Source organism: Canis aureus, chromosome 18, assembly GCF_053574225.1.
Source record: "Canis aureus isolate CA01 chromosome 18, VMU_Caureus_v.1.0, whole genome shotgun sequence".
NCBI classification, from domain to species: Eukaryota; Metazoa; Chordata; class Mammalia; order Carnivora; family Canidae; genus Canis; species Canis aureus.
The window spans coordinates 29,996,421-30,012,233 of NC_135628.1; the positions used below are offsets into that span (position 1 = coordinate 29,996,421).

General features: G+C 40.2%; 1 protein-coding gene across 16 annotated transcripts in view; it reads left to right on the forward strand.

Moving 5' to 3' along the window:
* SOSTDC1 (sclerostin domain containing 1) overlaps nucleotides 1-15,813 on the forward strand; it is a 57,064-nt gene that overhangs the window by 10,162 nt on the left and 31,089 nt on the right. The gene's annotated exons all lie outside the window — the stretch shown is intronic.

Genomic DNA, 15,813 nt, shown 5'->3' on the forward strand with positions numbered 1-15,813 from the left:
GGGTGAAGAAAATCCCTTATTTCCGATCTTTGTCATTTACAAATTAGTGACTCAAAGTATTACATGTGCACTCCCATAATTGTTTATCTTGGTGTGGCCCATGCTGAATATTATTGCTGCTATCAAAATTATTTTGTTCTTTGACATGATCTCTTGGTAGTTTTTGGTTATGTTTTCTCTAAACGTTCAGGAATTGCTTGTCGGAAATCCCTTGACAAGAAAATTTACCAAGAACGTTACTGGATTGATAAGCTTGACAGTTTCTTTGCTAAAAAATTCTAGCTTCCAGAACTTAACTTCTTCTTACCCTACAGCTATTTTTTTCTTATGTCGTTGTCTCCATATACTATTCTTATTTGAATAAGCTATTTTTTATTAATTTCATTTTATTACTTTGATACGAATCAAACCTAAACTGTATAACTATGGTAACATAACAAGTTTACACTTTGTATTAAGATAATTTAAGAAAATTTATTTAACTGGTGAAATGACGATGAGGCTCTCATCTAACTACCTAGGAGAGACCCATTGGAAAATCACAAAGTCTGGCTATAGCTTTTTCCTATGGCAGCTTCTATACCCTGGATCCTATACTGTTTATCTATAAATGATCTTGATTGTTGCTTCTAATAACTTTGAGTATAAGTCCCTCTGATTCATCCTGTACAGAATCACTAGCAGACTTATTGTCAGGGACAGGTGCTAATTTTGGATAAAGGGAATGTCATCAGTTACGATGTTTTTCATTATAATATCAGGGAAGTTTTACATGCTTAGATAGCAAGGAAATATCTTGCATTTATTAACAAGAAGTCCAAAGGGAGGTCAGTTCAAGGTTTTATAAAGTCAGGGCCAGAGCTCCAGATCTCTGCTAGATTTAAATCTTACATTCCTCTAAGTTGGCTTTCTTTTCAGGTTTTCAGTTAGCCTTTCCCCTCACAAGATGGTAGTAGCAGTTCTGGGTTTTACATTCTGATATGCCACTATGGAGAGGAAGAAGATGGTTTACTTTATATTCACCTCATGAGAGGGGCAACATTTCCCTGAATGCTTCTCGCCCATGTATCCTAGGCCAGAATGGAGTCACCTGTCCACCTATTTTATTTTATTTTTTAAAAATTTTTTTAAAATTTATGATAGTCACACAGAGAGAGAGGCAGAGACATAGGCAGAGGGAGAAGCAGGCTCCATGTACCGGGAGCCCGACGTGGGATTCGATCCCGGGTCTCCAGGATCACGCCCTGGGCCAAAGGCAGGCGCTAAACCGCTGCGCCACCCAGGGATCCCACCTGTCCACCTAAAATCAGTCATCAGCAAAAGGAGTGGTATCGCTAGGATTGGGTGGATAATCAAGATCCATTCTGATGTGTTATCAGGTTGCCCTGCCAGGTGGACTCATCCCTCACTTAGCTTGGAAGTGGGTAGTTCACACCCATCTGCCTGGTGTGAACTCTTGGTGTGAACATCTCCCACATACATGCCCTCCCTCTCCTGCTAGAGCTTCTACACCACACACTGGGCTGCTCTTCTTCCACAGGACATGATCCTCATGTGGCTTGAACTCTGACACTGCACCCACTTGTCTTCTCTTTTACCCTCGCCTAACCCTTGAGGCTGCTCTGGCAATGTGCTGAGGCTCTGACCTCCATGTATGGGCCCAGTGTATGCATAGACACCTTCTTTCCCCACTTGGGCTCTGACACCTGTGACCTCCTTCATACCACTGAGACTGACTGCTTGCTCAGCAGTATTCTATTCTAGAAAGAGTTAAACTTTGCTCAATGCAATTTTATAGCAGTCTATTTAAAGAATAATAAGTAGCTATCTATTTAAAGAATGGCAAATAGCTATGTACAAAGTAAAAAAAAAAAACCAATGAGATTTTCCACTCACAGAAAAAAAACAAAGGATGTGTCAGAATAGAAAGCTGTGATAGTACATGCATACTGTTGCTATAGTACATGCAGCTAATAAATGTGGTTTTCAAAAATTAAGAAAGCGTTATTTCCTCAACCCATCAGAAGGATCTCAAGTCACAGAAAGAGAATAGCAATTTCGAATGTCATTTTAACTTTTAAAACTGTGTAATGATCCTTGTCAATTGGGAATATAAGAATAAGAACGTGGCCCTGTTTTTCCCAAAAATGAATTTAAAATAAAATAGTTATTTTGAAGCGTTCATGTCATGGTACTTCTGGTCAGTCCCCAGCATAACTGCATTCCAAGAAGGCGACTTTGAGTGACAACAGGCCTTTTAGGTTGCTTTCTTACCTGCAAGATTTCCACAACAGGCTCATCTTACAGATGAGAAGCCTGAGGCACAGAGGGTGAAGTACCCGGTCCAGGGTCACACAATGGGTAAGCGGAACAAGCAGGACCCACCCCAAGCAGCCTGGCTCCTTTGCCCTTCTTCTCTATAGAGTGTGCTGATCTGTGGGGAAAGTACTGCGGTATTAGCTTTAATAGGAGAAAGCTGGAAGTAAAAGCATTAATGAATCATCCATTCTCTGGAAATGAAACAGCTGTTAAAGAATGATGCAATCGAGTCACATTTATTGACGGGGAAGATGTTTAGTTTATCACACAATGTTTGCTGTAAAAACTGAGGACCATCTACAGATTATAAAGCAAGTATTTGTATAAACCTGTAAATGCCCGAAGCAGGGTAGAAAGGTTCCAGCCAGATTGTCCACAGGGTCAGTCTGGTGAGGAGATCAGAATTTGGAATATGAAAGGAGGAATGATAGGGGTTGGAGGTATACCAACAAGGCACAGAAAGGAAAGTTGAAACAGGTCAGCTGAGGAAGCGGACTTCTCAGGAGGTCTGAATATTCAGAGGATCAGTGGTGAATCCCACAGGCTGGAAGCTAAGACTCTTATCTCAGTTTCATGTGGGGAGATCAGGTGCCCCGACCAGCTCCAGGGTGATGTCAGGCATATGTAGGCCAGGTGTGCTCACCTGGGTCCCTCATCTTTTCAGGGTTAACAGGAACCCTGTGCCTACAAGCCCATTTCAGGTAAATGCTGCACAGAGCTTAAGTCCTTGGAGGGTCCTTCACTAGGTGGAAAAGCTCAAATGGATCCATGAGACTCAGGTGTCCCTTTTGGAGCTTCTGTTGGGGATTGACCAGCCCTCACTCATGAATGGTCTACTTAGAATATTCTGGCTTGGCTTCAGGAGAAGTTCAGGAATCTCCATCATATTCTGGGAAGGCGGCTGTTGTGGGGGGCTGCACACAGCATGGAGACTCAGTTCTTGGCCTGGGGAGCTGAGTGGCCAGGGTTAATTTTCCAGTCTGTTGACTTTGAACTTTGTGCCATTACATTGGAGAGATCATATTTTCTTTTTGCCAGTAAGGGCCAACTTCTAGAATTCTAGGTCAATGGGTGGGGCAGGAGACTTAGAGCTTCTCTGTCATAGTAGCTTCTTCTGTTTTCATACCAGTTATCATAGTGTTACTTGTCAACATATAAGTAACATTGGGTCTCTCTGCTGGAGTTAAACTGCACAGTGGCAGATCCTGTCCCCTGCAGCCCAGATCCTGAGCCCAGGATCAGGAGGGAAGACTCAGCCTGACCCCTCTAAGTGGCTTCCTCTAACTGAATCTCAATGTCCATAGGGTAGTTGGGAGAGTCCTGGTGCTGGTAAAGGGGGGAGGTCCCCATACTTGAAGTCTCCATTGCTACACTCTGAAGGTGGCCCCAGCATGGGAGACAATAGAGTTCCAAGTCTTCTTCCAAGATGGCAAGGTGGTTATCCTCATACGGTTTCATTTGTTAGCAAATTTGTTCTCAGTTTCAGGGGTTTTGAGGATTTTTCGAAATCAATCTGCATGTTTAGCAAAATTAGATGACCTATGGAAGTTAGGAAGTTGATGAAATTAAAATGGAAATAATTTTATGGAGAAAAAAGTCCAATTAGGATTGTGTTAAATTTATAGATTAATTTATGGAAAATACAGATCAATATTAATTATTTTTTAGAAGATTCTATTTATTTCAGACAGCAAGAGTACACGAGATCATGAGTGGGGGCTGGGGCAGAGGGAGCAGCAGACTCCCCACTGAGCAGGGAGCCTGAAGATGTGGGGCTCAGTCCCATGACCCGGAGATCATGACCTGAGCCGAAGGCAGATGCTTAACCGACTGAGCCACCCAGGTGCTCCTCCATATAAATTATTAAGATTTCCTATCCAGGTGCAGAAGCATGAAATCTTACTTGGTTTGAAATTGATTTCTCAGAGGGTAATATCATTTTCTTTGCTTCTCCTCCCACCTTTTTAAAATTTTAAGGCTGACTCGGCTATTTGTGGTTAAAAATGTGATATTGGGATCCCTGGGTGGCGCAGCGGTTTGGCGCCTGCCTTTGGCCCAGGGCGTGATCCTGGAGACCCGGGATCGAATCCCACGTCGGGCTCCCGGCATGGAGCCTGCTTCTCCCTCTGCCTGTGTCTCTGCCTCTCTCTCTCTGTGTGACTATCATAAATAAATAAAAATTTAAAAAAATGTGATATTGAGCATAGTACATGACAGAATTTGTATTTGATCTTAAATGGGGTAAGCCTTCTGGAGCAATGTGAGGAAATGGTGATACCATTATTCCATCTTCGGTGAATCACTTGACTCTGGAAGTTTCTTACATGGCGATTTTTGAAATAATAAATAGCAAGTTAGTCATAGTGATTCTGTTAAATAAACATTACTATTTGTTGTCTTCTGTCTATTCTTACTTCTCACAAGGATTTTATTTACCCAAAAGTATCTGCTTAAACTCTCCTATATTACAAGCACTATTTTAAGCCCTAGGGACTTCAATAAAAAATAAAACCAAAAATTTTTGCCCTCATTAAGATGACATTTTAGTGAATACAACTCAGCTATACAACATGATGTATCTTTGTTCATAGATGTGTCCATGGAAAAGAGGAAGAAGTTGACTCCTTTTCAATAAAGGTGTAGTACCATTTGAGCTGTGTGTCGTATTTCTGGCCCTCCCCACTTCTCAGCACATGGTTAAATTGCACTTCTTTGATCTCTTCTGATTGAATGGGGCCAGATGACTAATTATTGCTGATGAGTTGTAAATAGGAATAATGTGGGTTACTTCTGGGTGGGAACATTTAAATGCCAGTATAAGATTGTCCAGGACCTTCTTTTGTTGACATGAGGGTGGGCAACATTTGAGATGGTGGCTGCTTCATTAGTCTGGGATCCTGAATGACTATTATACAAAGAGACCACTTCTCCTTACCTACTCCCATTGGACAAGAGTATGGCTGAGACATTTTGCCATACTGATCCTCTGAGATTTTATTTGTGGAGACATTGTTTGTTACTGCAGGATAGCTCAGCCGATGCCCACATGTTTAAAGGAAAATGAAGTGAATCATTTTATATTAGGGCCTGGATGCAGTCAGGTGTGGAATTATACTTGTACAGCACAAACAGGCAGACATGGATCAGGCTTTGTACAATATTCCTTCCACTAGAATTAATTGGAATCATCTAGTAACTGTCTCTTGTTTTTTCCATTTTCCTGTTCCTGGTCACTCTTCCCACATTTCATGCTCACAGCTCTGGTTCCTTCCCTATTTAATACCTGACACCTTCTCCTCATACATCCTATAACACTGTTGAATTGGATCTGGCTTTGACCTTCTATTGTGAATACCACACATTTCTGGTTTCAGTCTTTCCATGCTCTATACTGTGCAAGTGCAACATGAGCATTGTTTTTTTTTTTGCAGCCGAAATAGGTCATTCAATCTAGATGGTGTATTAATTTATTTGAGTGGGCTAAGGTAATGCTACACTGTTCCAATGCATGTTGATACACTTAGGCCGACTATCATTTTCAGCATTATTACTTTATTAGTAAAGGATACTTTAGTTATCTATGTCTAATCTGCTTTCCTCCCCAATTTAAATGAATGGAGGACCTACTCCGGCAACTAGAACTCTGGGATATGTTTTGAGGGCAGTATTTTTCAGTACTGGTTGTGTGATAATATTAGGAGATCAAAGAGATCCCAGAGCCCAGGCAGCATCCTGACCAATTGCAATGGAATCACAGAGGCCAGGACTTTGTCATCAGTACTTGTTAAAGCCTTCCCCTTTTCCCCCAGTTGACTCCCATGTGCAGTTGAAGTTGAGAATCCCTCTTTTAGACATTAGTGCTGGGTCAGATGAAGGCAAGTGACCTCGGGAAATAGCAGGAGAAGGACAGAGAGGCAAACAAGGCCTAGGAGGTAAAATCTTGTCGGGCCTTCCAACAAAGACTGACCTGTAAGTGTTGTTCCTGACATGCATCAAAGTTGGGCATAGACACACTTGAAGACTGCCAAGATTTTGTCATTTGTGCTGGCTTCTCCTCTTCTCTTCTGCTGCAGCCAGAGCCTGAAACGCTACTAGCAAATATTTAAAAGTCAAAACTAGGTGAATAAAATCATACTGCAAAGTCCAATGAGAGAGAGGCAAAGCCTAAAGTATGAGAAATCAGGAAGACACTGGAATGGAGTAAGGGTGTTGAGCAAAGTTGAGAGGGAAGGATGGAATCCAAGCAGCCTTCACTGTACCTGGCACGTCTGTGGTTTCCATGGTTGCCTCTGCCCATCTGACAGGACCTGAGGAGAAGGTGAGCAGAGAGGTGGGCGAGGTCTAAACATTTACCACCCAGTGTTTTCACATCCAATGGTCCAACTAGGCTAGAGAGAGCCGGTTCTATCATTAGGGCAGCCAGCTTCAAAGAGCATGGTGAGCCTGGGCAAGGAGGAATTAGCAGATGGCATGCGGCATATTTTGAAATAGAAACCAATCCTTAGGGACACCTGGGTGGCTCAGCAGTTGAGCGTCTGCCTTTGGCTTAGGGTGTGATCCTGGAGTCCTGGGATGGAGTCCCACATCAGGCTCCCTGCATAGAGCCTGCTTCTCCCTCTGCCTGTGTCTCTGCCTCTCTGTATGTCTCATGAATAAATAAATAAAATCTTTTAAAAAAAGAAAGAAACCAATCCTTAATAAGTAATAAAAACAGCCTTGTAGCAAAATTGCTTCTGTATTTATTCTCCTTGATAATACAATTGGGCTATAGGCAAATAATATTGTTCATTTATGAGAAGAAAACCTCAATCAGTCGACTGTCTCACAAAAATGACACATCTTAGGGAGAAAGTAAGCTGAGTCCACCTAGATATTGTACTTCAATATAATTCTACTAGGGGGGATGAGTATGTTAGGGGGGCAAGTGTTTGATACTTTAAAGATGTGTGTTGATACTCTGTAGGCTGGTTCAACCTACATTTCCATGCTTACATGCTTTTCCTGTCTTCTCCCTAACATCCCTTTAATTCCCTAACATTTTCTCTCTTTTCATCTTTTTCTAGCCTTCTGAGTTTTTTTTTTTAGGACCCCTGCCTGCCACGGAGACTCTACCCACCAGATCAGCACATTGGGCAGCTCTTACCTTAATTTCCATTTATTTTTTTCCCGTTCATCGGTACCATCGTTTCTTACCACTGGAGTCGTTCTCTAATCTCACATTCTTGCTTCTGTCAGAAGGCTTTGCCTAAACAATGTGACCCCATTTCTCTACTGTTTCCACAGACCCCTGAGAAGCCTGGAGCTGTAGCCACATCTCTCCAGGACTCCTTGCAGTGACTTACCCAGTGAAGCTTTGATGGCATTCCCAAGAAATGAGTCACTTGAGCCCTTCATGTTTAGGGAAAGCTCTTGCTCACCTAAGGAAGCTGATTGATGGAGTGGCTGCATGCTCCCTGAGCCTGAAGCCTGCAATCCCCACTTGAGAGTGTCGTTATTTCCTCTCCTTGATCTTCTTCCTTTGGATCTAGTAAATTATTTCCTTGTTCTGTGTGTTCTACCTACAGGCAGACTCTGCCAGAAATCTGTCTGGGCCTGATTCCCTTGATGCTTTGTCTCTGTATTTTGTAGGGAGAAAAATGGTGAGGTTTCAGGTGGAGGACATTAGTGGTAGCCCCCACATGTATTCTTCCTTTGTGTCTCATTCTTTGATGCCCTGAGACCTCTTCCTTCTCTGCTGTGTGTCTGCTATCTCCCCACCTCTGCCATTAAATGAAGATTCTGAATTTGGTGATCAGGGGAAGGTGGGGTGAGAGGGAGAGAATACAGAACATCTCAGAATCCATGAAGGTGAGGAATCATTTAAAAACTTTTCACTAGGGACACCTGGGTGGCTCAGTGGTTGAACATCTGCTTTTGGCTCAGGTTTTGATCCCCGGGTCCTAGGCTCGAGTCCTGCATTGGGCTTCCTGTGGGAAGCCTGCTTCTCCCTCTGCCTATTCTCTGCCTCTCTCTCTGTGTCTCTCATGAATAAATAAATAAAATCTTAAAAACAAAAACTGTTCACTATTGTAAGATTATTGTATTTATTTTTATTTTTTATTTTTTTAGATTATTGTATATTTTTAAATAAAGAGTCTTGCTTTTTAAAAAAAAAAAAAAAGTTATGCTCCAATGACTTTATATTGGCTAACTGCAAAAAAATTTTAAGGGAATCTTATTTTTCTCAAAATAGGGTCAATTTTGTTACTAGTTAGAGTAAAATTCCTCACTTGGTTCACATTTGTTATAAAATACATCATTAAATTCTTGATGGAATATTAAAGGACCTACATCTCACATACACAATATGCCCTTAAGAGAATTTTTCAGCATATTCCTGTGTGCTAATTTTGTAAGTATAATATATATTTTTAAACCAATGAACCCTGGTTCTAGTCTTTCTCCCTCATGGCCTTCCTTTATCATCACTACTGATGGCATTTTTCCCCCATACTTTCTTAACTTTTATTTTTATTATTTTTTTAAAAGGCTTATTTATTTTAGAGAGGAAGAGAGCAGGAGCAAGCAGGAGGGAGCAGGAGAGGGAGAGAATCCTGAAGCAGACTAGGTGCTGAGCATGGAGCTGATGTGAGGCTCCATCCCAGAACCCTGAAATCATGACCTGAGACGAAACCCAGAGTCAGCCTCTTAACTGACTGCACCACCCTGGTGCCCGTCTCAACTTTTTCTGACAAAACATTTCAAACATATGTGTAGAGAGAATATCTTGCTAATCTTGTTCTATCTATCTCTCCATATTTTTAAAGAGTATTTTCAAATATATTGTTTTACCTTTAGTACATCATTGTAAGACATAAGTAAGGACTTTTAAAAATTTAAAAATAGGGGCAAATGTGATTAAAGCAACTAAATAAAGATTCTTGCTTAATATCACCTAATATTCGTTTCATGTTCAAATTTCCTCAAGTATCTCAGAAATGTCCTTTTATGTTTGTTTTGCTTCAATCAGAATCCAAGCGAGGTCCACAATTAGAATTTGGCTGATGTGTTTTTTAGATCTCTTCCAGCTACTTTCACCTACCACCCTGCCCACTTTAATATCATGTAGATGTTGAATAAGCCAACTCATTGGTTCTGTATAATGTCTTCTGTACTTGTTTGCTTACTAAATGACACTATTTATTTTGTACTTTTGCCAGCTATTTTTTCCTATAAACTGAAAACCAGGTTTTCAGAGGATTGACTAAAACTCTGGTGCTTTCTTTGGTAGGGGGTAGAGACAAATACTTTATAGGTGGCATTTTGTATGTCTTGTTACATTATTCAGGGGACCCACAATGTCTTCTGATCTGTTTTTGGTGATCCTAGGGAGAGATCTGCAGATTCAGGGGTTGGAGCCAGATGATCCCATGGTAACACTCAACCACCTTTTCCCTAAAGGTTTAGCACCTGTGATAGTGCCTAATTTCTTTTTTCCATCAGGGGTTGCAAAATGGTGGCTTTTCTTGTAGTCTCTCAGTATTTGTTAGCTGCAATTCTCTATAAATAACTTTCTCTTGTCAATGATTTGTTACCCAGAAATAGTTTGGCCTGACACAACAGAGTAAGTGCTCTGTGTTTTTCAATTTATCAGTTCACTTTTGGAATGGTGGATTGGAATAATAGAAACCTCCAAGGATGAATTTTTGTTAAAGTTTTTTTATTTTTAATTTTTTTTATTTTTGTATCTTTTTTATTGGAGTTTGATTTGCCAACATATAGCATAACACCCAGTGCCCATCCCGTCAAGTGCCCCCCTCAGTGCCCATCACCCAGTCACCCCATCCCTCTGCCCACCTCCCCTTCCACTACTCCTTGTTCATTTCCCAGAGTTAGGAGTCTCTCATGTTCTGTCTCTCTCTCTGATATTTCCCACTCATTTCTCTCCTTTCCCCTTTATTCCCTTTCACTATTTTTTATATTCCCCAAATGAATGAGAACATATAATGCTTGTCCTTCTCCAATTGACTTATTTCACTCAGCATAATACCCTCCTGTTCCATCCACGTCGAAGCAAATGGTGTGTATTTGTCGTTTCTAATGGCTAATATTCCATTGTATACATAGACCACATCTTCTTGATCCATTCATCTTTCTTTTTTTTTTTTTTATGACAGTCACACAGAGAGAGAGAGAAAGAGAGAGAGGCAGAGACATAGGCAGAGGGAGAAACAGGCTCCATGCACCGGGAGCCCGACGTGGGATTCGATCCCGGGTCTCCAGGATTGCGCCCTGGGCCAAAGGCAGGCGCCAAACCGCTGCGCCACCCAGGGATCCCGATCCATTCATCTTTCGATGGACACTGAGGCTCCTTCCACAGTTTGGCTATTATGGACATTGCTGCTATAAACATCGGGGTGCAGGTGTCCTGGCGTTTCACTGCATCTGTATCTTTGGGGTAAATCCCCAGCAGTGCAATTGCTGGGTCGTAGGGCAGGTCTATTTTTACCTCTTTGAGGAACCTCCACACAGTTTTCCAGAGTGGCTGCACCAGTTCACATTCCCACCCAACAGTGCAGGAGGGTTCCCCTTTCTCCACATCTTCTCCAACATTTGTTGTTTCCTGTCTTGTTAACTTTCACCATTCTCACTGGTGTGAAGTGATATCTCATTGTGGTTTTGATTTGTATTTCCCTGATGGCAAGTGATGCAGAGCATTTTCTCATGTGCTTGTTGGCCATGAATATGTCTTCTTTGGTGAAATTTCTGTTCATGCCCATTTCATGATTGGATTGTTTGTTTCTTTGCTGTTGAGTTTCATAAGTTCTTTATAGATCTTGGATACTAGCCCTTTATCTGATATGTCATTTGCAAATATCTTCTCCCATTCTGTAGGTTGTCTTTTAGTTTTGTTGACTGTTTCTTTTGCTGTGCAAAAGCTTTTTATCCTGATTAAGTCCCAATAATCCAGTTTTGCTTGTTTCCCTTGCCTTCATAGATGTATCTTGTAAGAAGTTACTGTGGCCAAGTTCAAAAAGGGCGTGGCCTGTGTTCTCCTTTAGGATTTTGATGGATTCTTGTCTCATGTTTAGATCTTTCCTCCATTTTGAGTTTATCTTTGTGTATGGTCCAAGAGAATGGTCCAGTTTCATTCTTCTGCATGTGGCTGTCCAGTTTTCCCAGCAGCATTTATTGAAGAGACTGTCCTTTTTCCAGTGGATAGTCTTTCTTGCTTTGTCAAATATTAGTTGACCATAGAGTTGAGGGCCCATTTCTGCATTCTCTATTCTGTTAAATTGATCTATGTGTCTGTTTTTGTGCCAGTGCCATACTGTCTTGATGATCATAGCTTTGTAGTACCACTTGAAATCTGGCAGTCATTGCAGGAGCTGACTCTAGAGTTGGTTAAGTTTTAGTATGAATTCATGGATTGTCGTAAGTTTCAGTCCACTTTTGTCACTGTTATATTTTAGTCTACTGTCATTACAGTTCAAATAACAGAATATTAAGCTTTTCCAAATTTTCTTGTCTAGTGCAGATGACATAGCAGAAATGGTTAAGGTGACCTGCGTGTTGGACTGTGATAAGTAGGTATTGATAGTTGTTTTATATTTATAAAATGGGCCTGGGTTTGGTAAAAGACTAATGATAAAGTTATGATAAAAGGTAATGGACATATGGGTATTCACCATAAAATTATTTCAGCCTTGCTTAAGTTTGAAGTTTCATAATTTTAAAAAAATTAAAAACTTGGATATTAAGTTAATACTCTGAATTAAATAAGTGGTCTACATCTAACTAAAAAGCTTCTACATAGCAAAGGAAACCACCAACAAAATGAAAAGGTATCTTACAAAATGGGAGAAAATGATTGCAACTCACATATCTGATATGGGGCCCATATGAAAAAATTTTAAAAACTCACACAATTCAACTTGCTTTTTTGCTAAAAGCCAAACAATCCAATTTAAAGATGAGCAGAGGAACTGAATAGACACGTTTCCAAAGAAGACATACAGATGGCCAATAGGTACATTGAAAGGTGCTCAACAGCACATAACCATGAGGGAAATGCCAATTTTGAAACCACAGTGAAATTTCACCTCACATGTGTTAGAATAGCTATCATCAAAAAGATAAGAGGTCTCATGTTGGTGAGGATATGGAAAAAAGACAACTCTTGTACACTGTTGGTAGGAATGTAAATTGGTGCAACCACTATGAAAATAGTACGGAAGTTCCTCAAATTAAAAATAGAGCTAATGCACGATCCAGCAATCCCACTTCTGAGTATATATCTAAAGGAAATGAAACAAGATTTCAGTGGGATACCTACACTCCCATGTTCATTGCAGCATTATTCATAATAGCCAATATATATAAACAACCTGAGGGTCTGTCAACAGATAAATGGACAAACAAGATGTATATATTGTATATATATATTGGAATATTATCCAGCCACAAGGAAGAAGGACATCCTGCTGTTTGCAACAATATTATTGTTGGAAACAATGTATGTATTGGTCCCATATCAGATATATGAGTTGCAAACATTTTCTCCCATTTTGTAAGATATCTTTTCATTTTTGTTGGTGGTTTCCTTTGCTATGTAGAAGCTTTTTAGTTAGATGTAGACCAACAATGGATGGACCTTGAGGAAATAAGCCAGACAGAGAAAGAAAAATGCTTCATGGAATTGTTTTTATGCAGAATTTCATAACAAAGAGTAGAAAAGTAGTTACTAGGGGCTGGGAGGTAAGGAAAGTAAGGAGAGGTTGATAAAAGGGTACAAACTTTCAGCTATTAGATGAATAAAGTCTGAAGATCTAATGTATAATATGGTAACTATAGTTGATAATGCTCTATTGTATAATTGAAATTTCCTAAAAGAGTAGAACTTAGATGCTCTTTGCCCTTCCACCACTGCAAATGTGTGAGGTGATGGCTGTATTTATTAACTTGAGGAGAATCCATTTAAAAATATATGTCACCTCGTTATGATATGCACTTTTAATATCTTACAATCGTATTTATCAATTATGCCTCAGTAGAGCTGGAAGGAAAAGCCTCATTGAGTGAACATATTGAAAGTTGTAAGAGAAAAGGAATTAAAGAGTTTTTAGATTTTGAGTATAAAAGGAGATGTGTAGTGTATCTTCGCATTACTACATGGAAATTTTTAACAGTGGCACTCAGACATCTACAATGTCTGTTGACCTCTGATATGTGAAATTTTTCTCAAATTAAATCAAGACTATTTAGCTATGTAGGGATAAAAGAATCTTGATTTGTTTGAGAAACACATTTTGAAAAGTTATGATGAAGTTTAATGGGAAACATACTTGTATAGAAGCCTGGGCATAAGGTTGAAATTGATCATCACATTGTTTGTTTAGAAAAGAAAACATAACATTCAAAGGATATGTTGGAAGCATTGGATTTCTTCACATGAGAACACACACATTGAAAATGATGAGGCTTGGATAAGGCATAAATTACAGCTCTTTTTTTCTTTACTTAGAAGTGTTGAGCTTTAAAAAACATGCATATATTATTGGGTACACTAAAATCAGAATATTTTTGCATAGGAAATATTTTTTGGGGGGAAAAAAGTTATAAAATAATAGAAACATTTTGTTAATAATACTAATTGCCAGACTCTGACAATTGTTTTACAAATGGAAGAATAAGATGACAGGCAATTTACAGCAAGCAAAATACATAGATTTTAGGCAGTAGCCTATCATTGCTTGCCTGGGTGGTCTCCCATTTCCCAGAAGAGACAATCATTGAGCTTCATGGTAGTCATGACGTACTCTGCACCTAAGGGGCCTCTGTGTGTGGGGAGGGCAAGCAAGGGGGGGGTGGAATTACTTTTTAAAATGTCAGAGAAAGGGGTCAAAAAGAAGCATAGAAGAAACTTGGTGAGTTATATAAACCAACCCATTTACCCCTAAGAAAAACCACACCTAAATTCTTCCAGACAGATTAAAATCTTTCTTATTTCTAAAGACCTCCTGAGAAGGAGTTTTCCATTTCCTTAGTATTTAACAGGCTTCACTCTCAAGAATACTGCTCTCTTGCCTATGTTAAATCTTTCATGATACTGCTAAGATTTTATTTGTTCTTATAATTTCCCTGCGTGGAAGGAAGATAGCCGAGTGAGCTTCCTTCAGGAACTTTCTCCCTCTGTCCCCTTGTCTCCCTGCCCCCCCCCCCTGCCGCCCCACCCTCTCAGCTTTCTCTACGTGTGTAATTTCCATCTTTTAAGGCAGGGATTGCTATCAATGCCTTTAGGGGTCAGGCGGATAATATCTAACTTAAAGGATTTAAGATTGTAGGGAGTGGTGGCAGAGTGGAGAACCAGTGCTCCTTTGAAGGCACTTAATTGCATAGTCATTACATGCACATTCTGTGACTTTCCGGTGAATTCTGCTTGTGAGCTACCCACTTACATCCTTGCTTTAGACCCTCCTAAAAGGGTAGAACATAATAATAAGATTGCATTTGCCTGTGTATACAAGTAGAAAACCGAGTCTTAATTTAACTCTGGTGCAAGATGTTATCTGTGTATTCTTTAGTACAATGAGCACTCATTAAAATATCATTTCTTCTGGACACAAATATTCTGCAGGAGATTTTAATGGACACGTTAGCCCTACGATGGCCCTCGGTGACCCTTGTCTCCTGAAATTCATACCCTTGTGTGTTAGATGTGTGTGAGCAGTAGGATATGATATGGTGGAAATGAGGTTGTGTGCCTTCCAAGGCTAAGCCATGTTAAGTCATGTGCAGCTTTCCCTTCATCTCTTAAATCACTTGCTCTGGAGGAAGCTAGAGCTGTACCATGAGGAACCGTCAACAACCCTGTGCAGAGAACCTGAGGCCCCCAGCCAACCACCCGGCCTAACTTGCCAGTGTAATGACTGAGCCATCTTGAAAATGCATCCTCCAGTCCCAGCCTAGCCTTCAAAGCGGGCAGGACCAGATGACAGCTGACTACCACTGAATGAAAGACTCTGAGTGAGAACTGTCCACAAGAGCCCTGAATTCTTGACCAATGGAAACTTGAGATGTAATAAATGCTTATTATTGTTTTAAACCATTAAGTTTTAGAGGAGATGTGTTGGGCAGCAATTGATGACACGGCAAGTAGAGTTGGTGGATTTAGAGCCATAAATCCACAACTGCAGCATCTATTACTTAAAAGGAGTAGAACAATCAATTCTGGTGACCCATTCCTCTCAGTTTCCCTTTTAAAGAATATTTTCCTAGCTTTATTGACATGTAATTGATGAATAATACTGTGTAAGATGGAGGTGTACAGCATGATGATTTTATATATGCATATATTATGAATTATCACAATGAGATAGTTAACATATCTGTCACCTCACCTCATATATCTTCCCAGTTTCTTTGGCAATGGGAAGAGAGATGTTTTGTTCTCTCTCAGGGAAGAGGAGCTAGAGATAATGTAGAGAGCATGGTGATCTTACCTGGATTGGTTCA